Source organism: Diuraphis noxia, unplaced genomic scaffold, assembly GCF_037042655.1.
Source record: "Diuraphis noxia isolate RWA-SAM2 unplaced genomic scaffold, SU_Dnox_SAM2 contig0003, whole genome shotgun sequence".
Taxonomy (NCBI): domain Eukaryota; kingdom Metazoa; phylum Arthropoda; class Insecta; order Hemiptera; family Aphididae; genus Diuraphis; species Diuraphis noxia.
The window spans coordinates 16287998-16302401 of NW_028301713.1; the positions used below are offsets into that span (position 1 = coordinate 16287998).

General features: G+C 29.4%; 1 long non-coding RNA gene across 3 annotated transcripts in view; it reads left to right on the top strand.

Moving 5' to 3' along the window:
* Positions 1-14404, top strand: part of LOC149056821 (uncharacterized) — a 39011-nt gene that overhangs the window by 868 nt on the left and 23739 nt on the right. The window contains exons 3-5 of one of the 3 annotated variants that reach the window (XR_016190982.1): positions 4610-4645; positions 6420-6508; positions 6652-7034. This is a non-coding gene — a long non-coding RNA (uncharacterized LOC149056821). Of the gene's footprint in view, positions 1-4609; positions 4646-5169; positions 6509-6651; positions 7035-14404 lie in introns of those variants that run through there. The other 2 variants (XR_016190981.1, XR_016190983.1) reach the window with 2 other exon arrangements.

A 14404-nucleotide genomic window follows, 5' to 3' on the forward strand; every position in this document is an offset into this window, starting at 1 on the left:
TTGTAGAAACAACATACATAAACTAAATGTCGTGCGAGACACATACGTCGCGTATGGTAGGACAACCCCCCACCATATATATATATACATAAACATTATTTAATACGTAACACCTATTTCCTTATAAGTGAAATTTGATTTGTTATAAAAATATTTTAATATTATACAATTCTAAATTTTTTTTTTATTTATGATTTAAATTTACAATGTATTCTAATAATTTATTATGTATTTCAAACTAATCTATAACATTGAATAATAATTATTATTATTATCTGCAAATGCATAATTCATTATTTATAATCAGAAGGAGAATAACGTTGAGGGGTCTTTCTTATCCTGGAGGGTCTAGAAGTTTATGTATCAATCGATGCGATATTATGTGTTGGTGGTTCAGATTTAGTAGAATCAGTATTGGGTAAATCTATCATGCTGGTTGCATGGGAAAGTGAGTTGTTTATTTGGTTGTGTGGCCATATCTGATCAGTGTGTCTTATCCATTCTGAACCCTCGTCTAGTATGATTTTATGATTGTTTTGACTAATGTTTTCTGTTATTTTTCCTTTTTGCCAATTTTCATTTTTATTTCGATAATCCTTAACTAATTCCAAATCACCCTCTTTTACATTAATATTTCTTTTTTCCGGAATTTTTTATTTGTGTAATTTGGTTATTAATAACTACTTCATTCGTATTTGGGATTAATAAATCAAAAATAGTACGTGTTGAGCGGCCAAACATAAGTTTTGCTGGCGTTTCATTTATGGTTGAGTGTACAGTATTTCTATGCATAAATAAAAATTTATTCAAATGGTGTAATGATGTTGAACATTTATTAAAAAATTGCTTAACTATTTTTACTCCAGATTCGGCAAATCCATTTGAGGCTGGGTGGAAAGGTACCCCTGTCAAATGCCTGATACCTAGTGTTTTGCAATATGACCGGAATTCATCGCCATTAAAACATTTTGCATTGTCAGTTGTTATTGTTCTGGGAATGCCAAAACGTGCAATTAACTCTGACAGTTTTGTTATGACCGTTTATGCTGTCATCGAATTTACTTGAAAAACTTCTAACCATTTTGTGGTTGCATCGAAAATAATTAAGATGTTTTGTTTTTGTACGGACCTAAGAAATCGCAATGCACTCTCGTCCATTGTCTTTGTGGCCATTTCCACGGAGTTAGTACTGACTAGGAGGGTTAGGTCTTGCATTTATGCATTCATTGGAGTTTCGGGACATATCCTAAATTTCTTTATCTATACCAGGCCACCAGAAATACGAACACGCAATGCTTTTCATATTCGACATGCCAATATGACAAGAATGCAGTTCAGTTAGAATTGACTTACGAAATTTGGTTGGTATGATTATTCTATAGCCCCAAAATAAACAATTTTGTTCAGCTGTAATTTCAGTTTTGCGTGTATTATATGAGTTTAATTCGGAATTTATTGAAAAGTCATTACTTCATGAACCTGTTTTTGTAGCGTGTAATACTCTAGAGGTAATGGGATCTCTTTTCGTTTCAATTTTAATTTTGTGCCAATCTAACGGAAATGGTGACTGTTTGTGAATATAATTAATGTGGGCGTCATCATATTCATAAATATTATTGCTACATTGGTTTGCTTTAATGCTTGATAAAAAATCAGCAGTATTTTCTTCTGATTTAATATACTTAACTTCAAAATCAAATGAAGAAAGAACGTATGCCCAACGTTGTAAGCGATTTTCCGTATAAATTGGTATTTCTTTTTTTTCTCCAAATATGCGGATTAACGGTTTGTGATCAGTAACTAATGTAAATTTTCTACCGTATAAATAATCGTAAAATTTTTGTATGCTAAAAATTATGGCTAGACCTTCTTTTTCGATTTTTGGAAATTTGCATTCACTGTCTGATAATACTCGTGATGCATATGCAATCGGTATTTCTGAGTGGTCAGGATAAATGTGCGATATGATTGCACCTAGTGCATATGACGAAGAATCAACCGTGAGTTTTATGGGAAGTTTTTGGTCATAATGTGCTAACACGGGACTTGAGATAAGAATTTTTTTATTCTTTTTTATATTTATTTTATGTTATTATATGCTTGATCACATTCTGGTGACCATAGCCATTTTTTTCTTGTCTCAGTAATGAGTATAATGGTTTAAGAATGTCCGCTGCTCTTGGAACAAATTTAATGTAATATGTTACTAAACCTAAAAATGATTTTAACATAGTTTTATTTTCTGGAACCAGGGCAGATTTTATTGCATTTATGTGTTTAGTTAAAGTGTGCAAGCAATGCCCATCAATTTTATGGCCTAAATATTCAGTTGAATTTTTGAGAAAACTACATTTGTTTTGTCTAACCCTTAAACCAGCTTCGGATAAAACGTTAAGTATTTTTTTAAATCTATTATTGTGTTCTTCTACCGTTTTTCCCGCAACTGTTATGTCATCTTGAAATATACCAATCCCTTCTAAGCCTGTGGTTGATATTTCCATGGCTTTTTGGAATTCCCCAGCTGAGCTTTTTATTCCGAACTGATTTCGAGTATAACTAAACAGGCCTTTGTGAGTATTTATTGTAGTGTATTTGCGATCACTCTCTTTAATTACCATTTGTTGATATGCATCTTTGAGATCTATTTTAGAAAAATATTTTGAACCACTTATATTCGGATAAAGATGTTCTATTTTTGGTAAAGGATACTCAGTCCCTTCCAATACGGGGTTGATTGTAATTTTGAAATCTCCACAAATTCTAACTGTACCGTCGGGCTTAAGAATTGGAACAATTGGAGTGGCCCATTCGCTGTAGTTCACAGGAGTTAAAATATTATTATCTATTAAACGATTAATTTCCGACTCTACCTTAGATTTTAGTGCTAAAGGAATTGACCTTGGCTTGAAAAACTTGGGTATTGCCCCCTTTTTAATGTTTAGCGATATTTGGTATTTATTAAAGGTGCCAATTTCATTTTTGAACAAATGCTCGAAATTTTTTAATATGTTCTCTATACCTATTTTCGTCTACATTTACAGTGTTATAAATGGGAAAATAGTTTATTATTTTAAAATAATTTCTGCCAATTAATGGCGGTCCTCCATTTTTTATTACGTAAATACACATTTTAAAAGAATTTTTCAAATATTTAGCATTTACTATTATTTTTCCTATTGGGCTTATGTCATTTCCGACGTAATCGCGTAGTGAAATATCGTTTGGTAATAAAGTTAAATTATTAAAACTTGTATCATATAATTGTTTTGACATTCCAATATGTACAGCCCCCGTATCTATTTCAAATTTTATATATTTGTTTTCAATTAATAAATTGATAATGTACGGTTTTACTTTATTTTGAAAGTTATTTTCAATCATATTGAAAAAAGTGTCAGATAAATTGTACGCGATTGCGTCATCATGAATATTTTCATTCGAGATATTACCTGCATTTTCGGATAGGAATTTATTGTGTGAGCGGTTATCATATTTTGGTTTATTATTCTTACTTTTACACATAGGTGTCAAATGACGTTTGATATTGCAAATATTACAACTGTAGTCCTTGTATCGGCACTTTTTTTGTGTGTGGTTTGATCGACCGCATGTTCCACATTTTGATTTTTCCGTGATTTACTGCTTGGCTGATTTGGCTTGCTGACTTTGTTTTTGATATTTGAAGTTAGCTTCTTCCTTTATCCATCCGGCTTTATTGTTGATTGTAGATTATTTTGCAGCAGAAATTTCCATATAGTGTGAATACGTGATGCTTATTTTTGACGCATCTTCCTCTAGTAATCGATCTTAAATTGGTCCCGCGTTCATACCCACAACAAAAATTTCACAGATTACAATTTGTAATTCCGTTGAAAAATTACATTTTGACGCAAGATTCTTTACTCTTGCTCCCCATTCAGCTACAGTTTCGTCTGGTCTCTGCTTTGCATTGTAAAATGCGTGTCTTGATGCGAAGTATGATTTCACTGGCTTGTAATAATTGTTTAACAAACGAACGTCTGGTTTGGCTGGAACGCATAAACTGAATAATATTTTGTGAACTTCCTCACTAATTGAAGATAGTAGTATAGCTCTCTTCTGGACTTCGTTACTTATTCCATTTGCAACGAAAAAATTTGTAAGTCTTGATTCAAATATTGTTATGTCGTTTCCAGATTCAAATGTTCCCGGTGAACCTATTATATTATGGAATTGAGTTATACTTTTGTTACCCTCACCCATTTTATAAATATTTCAATTTAATACGGGATGAGTTTAAAAATTTTCTTCATCGCCAATTTGTTGAATCGTTGCATTAATATAAATGCAGCAATTAAATGTTAATCAGTATAACTACAGTATACATATAGGTATGAAAGATTATGACGTGTTTATTGTAGAAACAACATACGTAAACTAAATGTCGTGCGAGACACATACGTCGCGTATGGTAGGACAATCCCCCACCATATATATATATATATATATATATATAAACATTATTTAATACGTAACAATTGAAAAAATAATGCTATAAATATAGCAGATATTATATAAGTGTTTAATATGTATTATATAATAGTATAATACTAAAATAATAACATTTCAGATGATACAACAGATTACAATATATCTGAATTCAAAAGTATGTATTTAAAACTGACTAATAAATATAATATATCTGTGATATCTTTTATAATAAATATTTATCTAGTCAATATACTTAAATTAGATATTACTATCTGAATGTATTAAACTTTTCAGATGGAAAAGTTATTATAAATGTTCAAAGACTCTAGAAGTTAATTAAAAAATGTTAATTGAGCACTTAAATATGTGGGTGATGAAATGAGAAAACTCCAATTTTATTGGTATCATAAGCTTTTATTTGCTTGTTTTTTTTTTCCAATGAGTATCCTCCCTAACCTTAAGAACCACCGCTAACTTTAATTATATGTCAATTGTCAAACCTACTTATTGTGCATACTTGTGTAGGTTGTAGATTATTTTAAGTAGTCGGGGAATACCGAATTCTATATACAATGTTATATTATAGTTGGTCTACAGTTTGTACAAATAACGGGGTAGGGGGCCGGTCGTCGTCGGTACAAGCTTAGTTAACTGGTATTCAAATTTTAAAAATTAAACATTCGTCGAACTCCTTTTCAGTTGGCTGTCGGTTCGACGGTTTTTGTTCCCAGGCGTCATCGTCAGCGGCTACGAGGTCTGAGTGGCACATTGCGTCCCGCTGCGGGTACAAGTCGCCGGCTTCGGCGTAATCCGGATCTCGTCCAGAGAATGATTGGTTTTGTTAGCACCGTCGCCGACTGTCGTATATGACGGAATTTTCGGTCAGACAATACACCCACGTTAGTTTTATCGTGGCTGTATATTGACCGTTGTGGCAGTTGGTCCTGAAAAGGATCGGTTTCAAGTCGTACCGATGGTACGTGGATCGCCGTCCAGCGGTGGCGTCAATCACACGTCGAGGGCGTTCGCTAAGATGTGAACAAAACTGAGTAATCGATTAACTTACTCTGATCGATGTGATTGGCGGTAGCGCTGTGTGACAGTGTCAGGTAGGCAACTTAAATGCACCTCAGGTTGCCGTGATTAAAGTTGTCGGATATGTCAGCCATGGTCATGAAATCGATGGCGGACGTTCGCTGTCGACTGCCCATTCCGTGTTGATTTATTAGGTACTATTTTTTGTTTGCTATCAATGCAATTATTTACCGTAAATATTATCTTTTCTGTTATACCCACGCCAATTTTTAGTTTAAATTGTATTATTAGCTATTATCTAAATAATTATTCGTATTATATTTTGTGTTACGTTGTTTAAATGCCCTTTGTAGTTTTACCACCATATATAATTTGATTTGTTATTCTGCTTTTATAACGTAATTATTATTATTATTATTATTATTGTTCATACGATACCGCCGTCACATCACTCTCAGTACCGCTCTTGTGTGAATAATAATCAATCAACGAATCCACCGCTTCATCGCCGGAGACATCACCATGGTCGTTCCCATAGGCGTGCGCACGGGGGGGGGGGGCGGGTAGGCCGCGGCCCCACCTGCGGCCTCAGGCTTTTTCTTTAATAAATTCATAGATATCTATATTATACTAGACAGCGAATATTTTTACATTTTATATTTTACATTTTATAATATTTTTGTTGTAATCGAGAATCAGTGTTGCAGTGTTATTGATTTATAGTGTTTTCGTTTCATGTACAGAACGTTACGAAACGTTCTTCATTGTTGTATAATCGTAATAAGATAGTGAACAGTGATAACAAACATGATAAATTATAATATAATAAACGTCGTTTAAATTTTAAATTATTTGATATTGCGTGTATTTTTTACTTTGTTTTAATTTTTAATAATTATATTGTTTACAATGAGTTCTACGCAAATGCCATCGAATAAAAGGGAAGGACCTCAAGGACCTAAAATAACAGAATTTTTTTCCAAAAAAATTAAGTCTAGTACTGGTAAGTTATTAGTTATTACAGTCTATATTGTATTATTTGTATTGAATATTTAAACATTTTGAACACCATAAACGATTATGATTACTGATTAGTTAATAGTTTTTTGACATAATGATACTTGTATTATTATTATTTATTTTTAGAGCCAACTGATCCAAGTATTGAAAATACTAATGTTTTGCAAAAAGAAGTTCTTCAAACAGAAACTGAAGATATTCAAGAATTAAATGTTGAAGAATGTATGTATTTTAATTAGGTATTTAATTGGTTTATTTTGTGTACCTAGATTAAGATTGTGAATTTTAATAAATATCAATCCTGACAACTCAGCTACATCTGAAGAAGGTATTATTATTGATGTTCATTGACATTTAGATTTAAAATGTATAATTTAACAAAAATGTTGTATACTGAATTTCAAATTACCATTTTTTGTTTTGTTTTAACCTAATTGATTTGAGTTCTTTGTATTTAATATAGTTGATTGATTTTAGTAATAAATGTTTTAATTATGTTGGAAAGTAAATATATGGTATATAATGATATATAATTGTTATTTGTTAAATGTTAGTACATGAGTTAAAATTTGTGATTAAATATTTATTTGTTAAAACAATGTTTTACATGTTATTTTTCCTATGTTATCGGCAAAGATATTTTAAAATACATAACTTAACAAAAATATTATATGTTGCATTTCAAATTACCTACCTATTTATAATAAATAAATTTTAAACTTAGGTTATGACAAATATGATTCGAACTTACATCCTGATGACCCTAAAACAAGTATCCCGAAGAATCAAATTGAATTTAAACAAAGGGTTTTAAAAGGACCATATCAGCCAGTTTTAAAAATTTTCCCAAGGACAGCATTTGGCAATGCTAATAAACAACGCAGTTTTCAGCATTCTTGGTATAATTTGTTTCCTTGGCTAGAATATAGTCCAAAAGCAGACCTAGCATTTTGCTTTCCGTGTCGAATGTTTAATGGTGCCACAGGACTTAACGCTGGGCAGAGTGAAATAGTATATTCCAAAACAGGATTTAAGAATTGGAAATCAGCTACAATAAGATTTAATGTCCATCAAAAAACTAAGGTTCATTTAAATAGTTCTTCAGCTTTATCAAATTTTTTGGATTCCAAATCTATTGATGTTGTTTTGGATAAAACATGTGAACATATTAACAGCCAAAAGGAGATTCAACGACTAAAAAATCGTGAAATTGTAAAACGTCTTATAGATATCATACTTTGTATATGCATCGGTGGTAAACCATTGCGTGGACATACAGAAAAAACAAATGATGTTCATAAAGGTCTTTTTCTTGATATTGTTAGTCTTCTAAGAAAATATGATTCATTATTTAATGAACATTTCATTTCTGGACCAAATAATTGTTTGTACACAAGTAACCGCATTCAAAACGATTTGATTTCATCAATTAATTTAGTAATTAAAAAACAGCTACAAGATATAATAACCGATAGAAAAATTTATTTAATAGCTGATGAGACAAGTGACATTGGTCATCATGAGCAATTATCTATTGTTTTACGCTACTTTGATGAAACCAAAAATTGTCCTATTGAACAATTTTTATGTTTAAAACGAATGACATCGGTTGATGCTCAAAGTATTTTTGATAAAATGAGTGATGTCGTTCAAGAATATGGAATTAAATGGGAAAATTTGGTGTCAATTTGTTTTGATGGAGCATCAACGATGTCTGGGAGTACTGGAGGGGTGCAAGCAAAGTTTAAAGAAAAAAATAACAATTCATTTTTTGTTCATTGTTACGGACACTGTCTAAATCTTGTTCTAGTAGATTCTATTGGGAGACATAATATAGTCACTTTTGATTTCTTCGGTAACATACAACTAATTTATAATTTCATTGAAGGCAGCTGTACTCGGCATGCAGTATTGGAAAAAATTGCCAACTTTACAAATACAAAGTTAAAAACTTTAAAATCAATTTCTACCACAAGATGGGCTTGCCGCTCAGAAGCCATTAGTTCAATAAAATGAAAATTATCCCTCAATATTAGCTGCAATTGAAGAAATTGTTGATAATACAAAACAATCAGATGTTCGAGCAAAAGGCAAGGGAATTCTTCATCAGATGAAAACGTTTGAATTTATCTTTGCCATGTTGATGTTAGATCCTATTCTTTCTTCAATATTAAAAGCAAGTGCTTTTTTACAGTCATCCGGCATAAACTTATTAACGGCTTTAGAAATCATTGAGTCATTAAAAAAATTCCTTGTTTCTATGAGAAACACTGGAGAAGATTTCACAGATATTTATCATAAAACTGTTCAAATGTGTAAAAATTATGATATTGAAATTCCACAACTGAAAAAAAGAAAAGTGTCCACCAAAATCGACTATTCGAGTAGTACACAGTACTATATGTCTTCAAAAGAAGAAGAAATGAAGGTTTCTGTATACTATTCGACATTGGATCATATAATTAGTGGAATTAATATTACATTTAACCAAGAAACAATAAACATGATTAGAAGCATAGGAAATTTATTAATTTTAAATATAAATAGCAATGACATTACGGTTTTGTCCGCAGCATTTGATTTAAACTCTGATATGTTGAAAACAGAAATTAATCTTCTTAAACATACAGAAAATATACCAAAAGGCGAGAAGAACAAATGCGGCGATTGGATAAATTGGCTTACACAATCCAACTACGGAAGGGAAACTATATTTTGTAATGTTTTTAAAGCATTGAAAACATTTATGGTTATACCAGTAACGAGCTGTTCTTGCGAACGGTCATTTTCCAAGCTCAGTATTGTGAAAACTAAGTTACGCAGTACCATGAGACAAGACCGATTGGATAGTCTGCTTACAATATTTATTGAGCAAGAATTTGCTTATGGTATAAACATTGATGATGTAATTAATACATTCAAAAATCTTACTCCCGTGGACAGAAGGATGGAGTTGTAAATAGGGTTTTCTTGTATATAAATTGTGTAAGTTATGCTAATTTTTTTTTAGGTATGATTATGCTGTTTCAGTGTAAAATTATTATTATTATAATTATGTATTATTATTATTTTTATGTATTTTAATACCTTTATATTTTATTTGTATTAGTTTTTATATTTGTATACCTATTGAATTAAATACTTTATAAAATTAACAATTAAATATTTAATTATACCAATATTCATTAGTACAAGAATATTTGGAAAATGTTTAAGGGCCCCCCCTGCGGTCAAAGTCTGCGCACGCCTATGGTCGTTCCCATGGGGGGGGAGGATGTTTAACCCCCCCCGATTTCGCCCCATTGACAGCACTACGGGTTGGCACAATTGTGCGTCGGGTGCAAACTTAACGCACACGTATTACCCCCACTGCCGCCCAGGGCTATCCGAAACGGCCGTGGCTGTTGTTCTTTTCCAGCGGTTGACCGCAACGTATACGGTGTACCTTTACGCCGCCCGCGCGTTTTTTTCGCGTATCGTCGCCACAGTGGTGTTTGTGCGTCTCGCTCCGATCATGAGGGCCGTCGTCGAGTGACCAATTTCGAGTTGGTCGGCCGATCCGAGTACAGTCGTTTTGCTGCACGTCGTTGCCCAGTTTGGCCGTGCGTGTGTGTGGGTTGTTGAACCACGTGTCTAACGAACTCTTCTTGTGTATTGTCGCCACAGAATCTCGCATGTTTCCGTCACCGTACATGATGCGTGCATATACACCAGTTATATATATATATATATATATATATATATACATTTGCGTTTGTGTACGTATACAATATTATTATATTTCTTTTCGCGTCGTCATCCGTGTGCGTCACATACACACAAACCTCATATTTATATACACTTGCTCCACCGTAGGTGCGTTTCGCCAGCACTGCCACTTTCGAATTTTAATATCAAACATTGACAGTATCATGTACTTTTTTTTGTACAATTTATTAAATGATGATACAAATATAAAATACATAAAAGTTAGGTAGTATACTATTTTATTCCTCTTTTACGTAATACTTAATATACCTTCCATTCTAATTTATTATATTTTATCATACCTTTTGTTATCCAATAGATAATTATAAATACTTATACTTGCTTACATGCAGTCTCTTCCATATATGAAATTATATCATTGATATTTGATATACCATTTAATTTATTAACGTGAATGATAATATGATTATATTTTTAATACCAAAAGTCCGAAATGTCAATTTATCATTTTCTTTATAAATCTATATCAAATATTTTGGTAAGAATAAAAGTATTTTTATAATATTTATATATTTTTGTATACAGTATTATACGCCACGCCGTGTTTTAATTAATAGGTTGGTAATAATATGGATGAAAAGGATATTTTATGTAAAATAAAATTATTTTATACTTTTTGTATAATGTTAGCTTTGTTTGTTAGGAGTGTTGTTTTTATTATTTTACATAATATTAAAGAACTAAAGAATCATTATTTACTGAATGTTTTACTTATTATTAGTATATAATAGTAATTCAACATTTACATTTTTTTTTGCCGGTTTTACATTTTCTTTTAGATCATCGTATAATTTCCAATGATCGTTAGACATATATGCAAATACTTTATAATGTCCACTTGATACTCTTAAACCTGTACAGTGTACACTGTCCTCCTTCAAATACTACAACACCTCTCAGATAGTAAATTTGATTTTTTAAATTCAGAGTTTTTGGAATATTATCTAATGTCATCATTGTTTCTTTTGCATAATTTTGATGAATGTTTGTTGCACTTGTTGATGAGTGAAAATCTTTAATAAATAAATAATAAATCAGCATATTAGAAAATTATAAAAACCTAATACATTTTACTTTACCTCGAGGAAGAGACACTAATTCCACCAATATATGCGTCATTACGAGGTGTATAGATGTACCATTCCTGGCACAGTCCTTAAATCCATCAGTAAAAGATCACAAAGAAAACAATGTGCAAAAAGATCAGACAATTGAAATGCAATAATTATTAAACTATTTTTCGCAAAACTTATAATATTAATAATTAAAAATTGAAATGCAATATTTCTCCAAAAATATTTTTCACAAAACTTATGCAATTAATAATTAAAAATTGAATTTCAATAATATTATAAAATACTTTTTATTTTTTTTTAACAAAACTTATGATATTAATAATTCAAATTGAAATGCAATAATTATTAAAAAGAAATTGAATACCTTAGTTAAAGGAATTGAAATGTATAATAAAACAATGGATACAACTATCAAAGATTTTAATAAATTACAAGAAAATGAGATGCAAAATGAAATAGAAAAATCAATATTAAATAATAAAATATTTGTTAAGTTTTGTAAATATGAATACTATATTACTAATAATAAAAATATTAAAATCATGAAATATAATCTAAATGCTATTCCTATTAAAGGAAATATTATAATTGTCGATCATAGACATAATATTTCTGGAAATGGAAAGCCTTATGCTTCTAAAATACTAGAATCACCAACTTGGCTCGAAATTTGTAAGATAGCTAATGATTTAATAATTACAACAGGTACTTTTTTATTCAATTATCTTCATGATATAAATAAATTTTAAAAAATCATTAAAAAACCCTGAACCTTTTATAATATCCTTTGGTAAATGTGAAATATACGACATTAAATATTCTACACCTTTAACGGGAATATCAATTATCTTTTCTATTTTTTTAATACAAAAATTAAGAATTTCAAGTTTTTCATCATGATAAGTGTTTTTTCCCGATCTTTCTGCAGATGATATAACATGTAGTCTGTCAATTAATTGTTTAATATTATATTCTAACTTATTTGTTGTTTCTTTTGGTAAATTTAACAAAGATTGTAGTAAATATTCAACACCTTTTTTGGGAGTATCAATCAGTGTTTCCATGTTTCGTTTAAACAAATGAACAATACCAAGTTTTTCATTATGAAAACCATAATTTCCCGCTATTTCTTCTGCTAATATAAAATATAGTCTGTCAATTATTTTTAAAATATTATCGATATAAATAAATTCAATAGGATTATTTGTATATTTTATTAAACCTTCTCCTATTGGTTTTGTTATTAACCTTTTATTTTCATTCATTTCTTTCCAAATATTGCTAATCATTGATACATATTTTGCACCACCACTTGATTTAGCTCTTCCTGTTGATTTATCATTGTTTTGATATATAGAATCTGTTTCAATTAACATTTCTTTATATATTTTAAAGTCATCATCTGTATAATATTCCGGTTTGGTTACATCTAAATGAGTTAATAATCTCCACAAACCTATAATTCCTTTTTATTTTTTCCCATTTAAAAATATATCATCATTTTCAAATGTTACTATACATTTCCCGATCATATGATCTTTAAAATCATTTTTAGAATCTTTTATATAATATATTCCAAAACAATTATTGGGTTCTACTGTTGGTAGATATTTTGTTGCAATAGGACCTAATTTTATAATATTTACAGGCATTGGAGAGTTAGCTATTGATTTTTTACGAGAATTTTTTGGAGTTTCAAAAGTCTCTTCTGTACTCATTAATCGTTGTAATTCTGGATTTTTAGGTTTATAAGGTGGTATTATCATTTTTTGAATACCATTATCAGTTTTAATAGCAACCTCTTTAACATCATTAACAGATGATTCAACATTTGATAAGGCTTTTAATATTGGTTCATAATGTTTTACTTTTTCTTCTGATGTATATTTATCGTTTAAAACTGTTTTTCTATAGTTATTTTGTAAATTTTTTTTAAGATTAATTATTTTTTGGATTTCTTTTAGTGTATATTCAACTTGTCCCTGAATAGGGGACGCGTTAGTATTGTCACCTTCATCTTTTTTTATAAAATTTAACTTTTTTTCGGATTGTTCTAAATCTGATTTTTTAAAAGTTTTTTGTAAATTTTGTCTAAGATGAATAATATGTTTAATTTTTTCTGTTTTTTTTTTCTATGTTATTTCCTACCTTGGAATTGTTTTGGTCTTCAAATGTTATTTTTTTTTTAAATTTTATTTTTAAATTCATTTTGAATTTGTTTGATATCCATTTATTATATAAAAAATAATTTTCATCGTTCATCAATACTTAAAATATCATTACCTTTATTGTCATAGATAAAATTTTTTATTATGTCTATTGTTATGTAACCATATGTTTTTATTATATTTTTTTTATCATATGTTTTACAATAAGTTCTAAAAATGTCTTTAAATTTGTCTAATGGTATAATTTTGCTAATAAAATCGGACCATATTTTTTAAATATAATAATTTGACTGATTAAAAACAATTATAACAGTTAAATTATTTCTTATTGTTTTTATATCTACTAGTAGTATATGTATACCATTCCTGGCGCACTTTTATTTTTATCAGTAAAAGACCACAAAGAAAACAATGTGTAAAAAGATCAGACAATTGAAATGCAATAATTATTAAAATATTTTTCATAGAACTTATGATATTAATAATTGAAAATTTATATGCAATATTTCCCCAAAAATATTTTTCACAAAAAATATGAAATTAATAATTAAAAATTGAATTGCAATAATTATTAAAATATTTTTATTTTTTACAAAACTTATGATATTAATAATTAAAATTGAAATATAATAATTATTAAAAAGAAATTGAATACCTTAGTTAAAGGAATTGAAATGTATAATAAAACAATGGATACAACTATCAAAGATTTTAATAAATTACAAGAAAATGAAATGCAAAATGAAATAGAAAAATCAATATTAAATAATAAAATATTAGTTAAGTTTTGTAAATATGAAAACTATATTACTAATAATTAAAATATTAAAATCATGAAATATAATCTAAATGCAATCCCTATTAAAG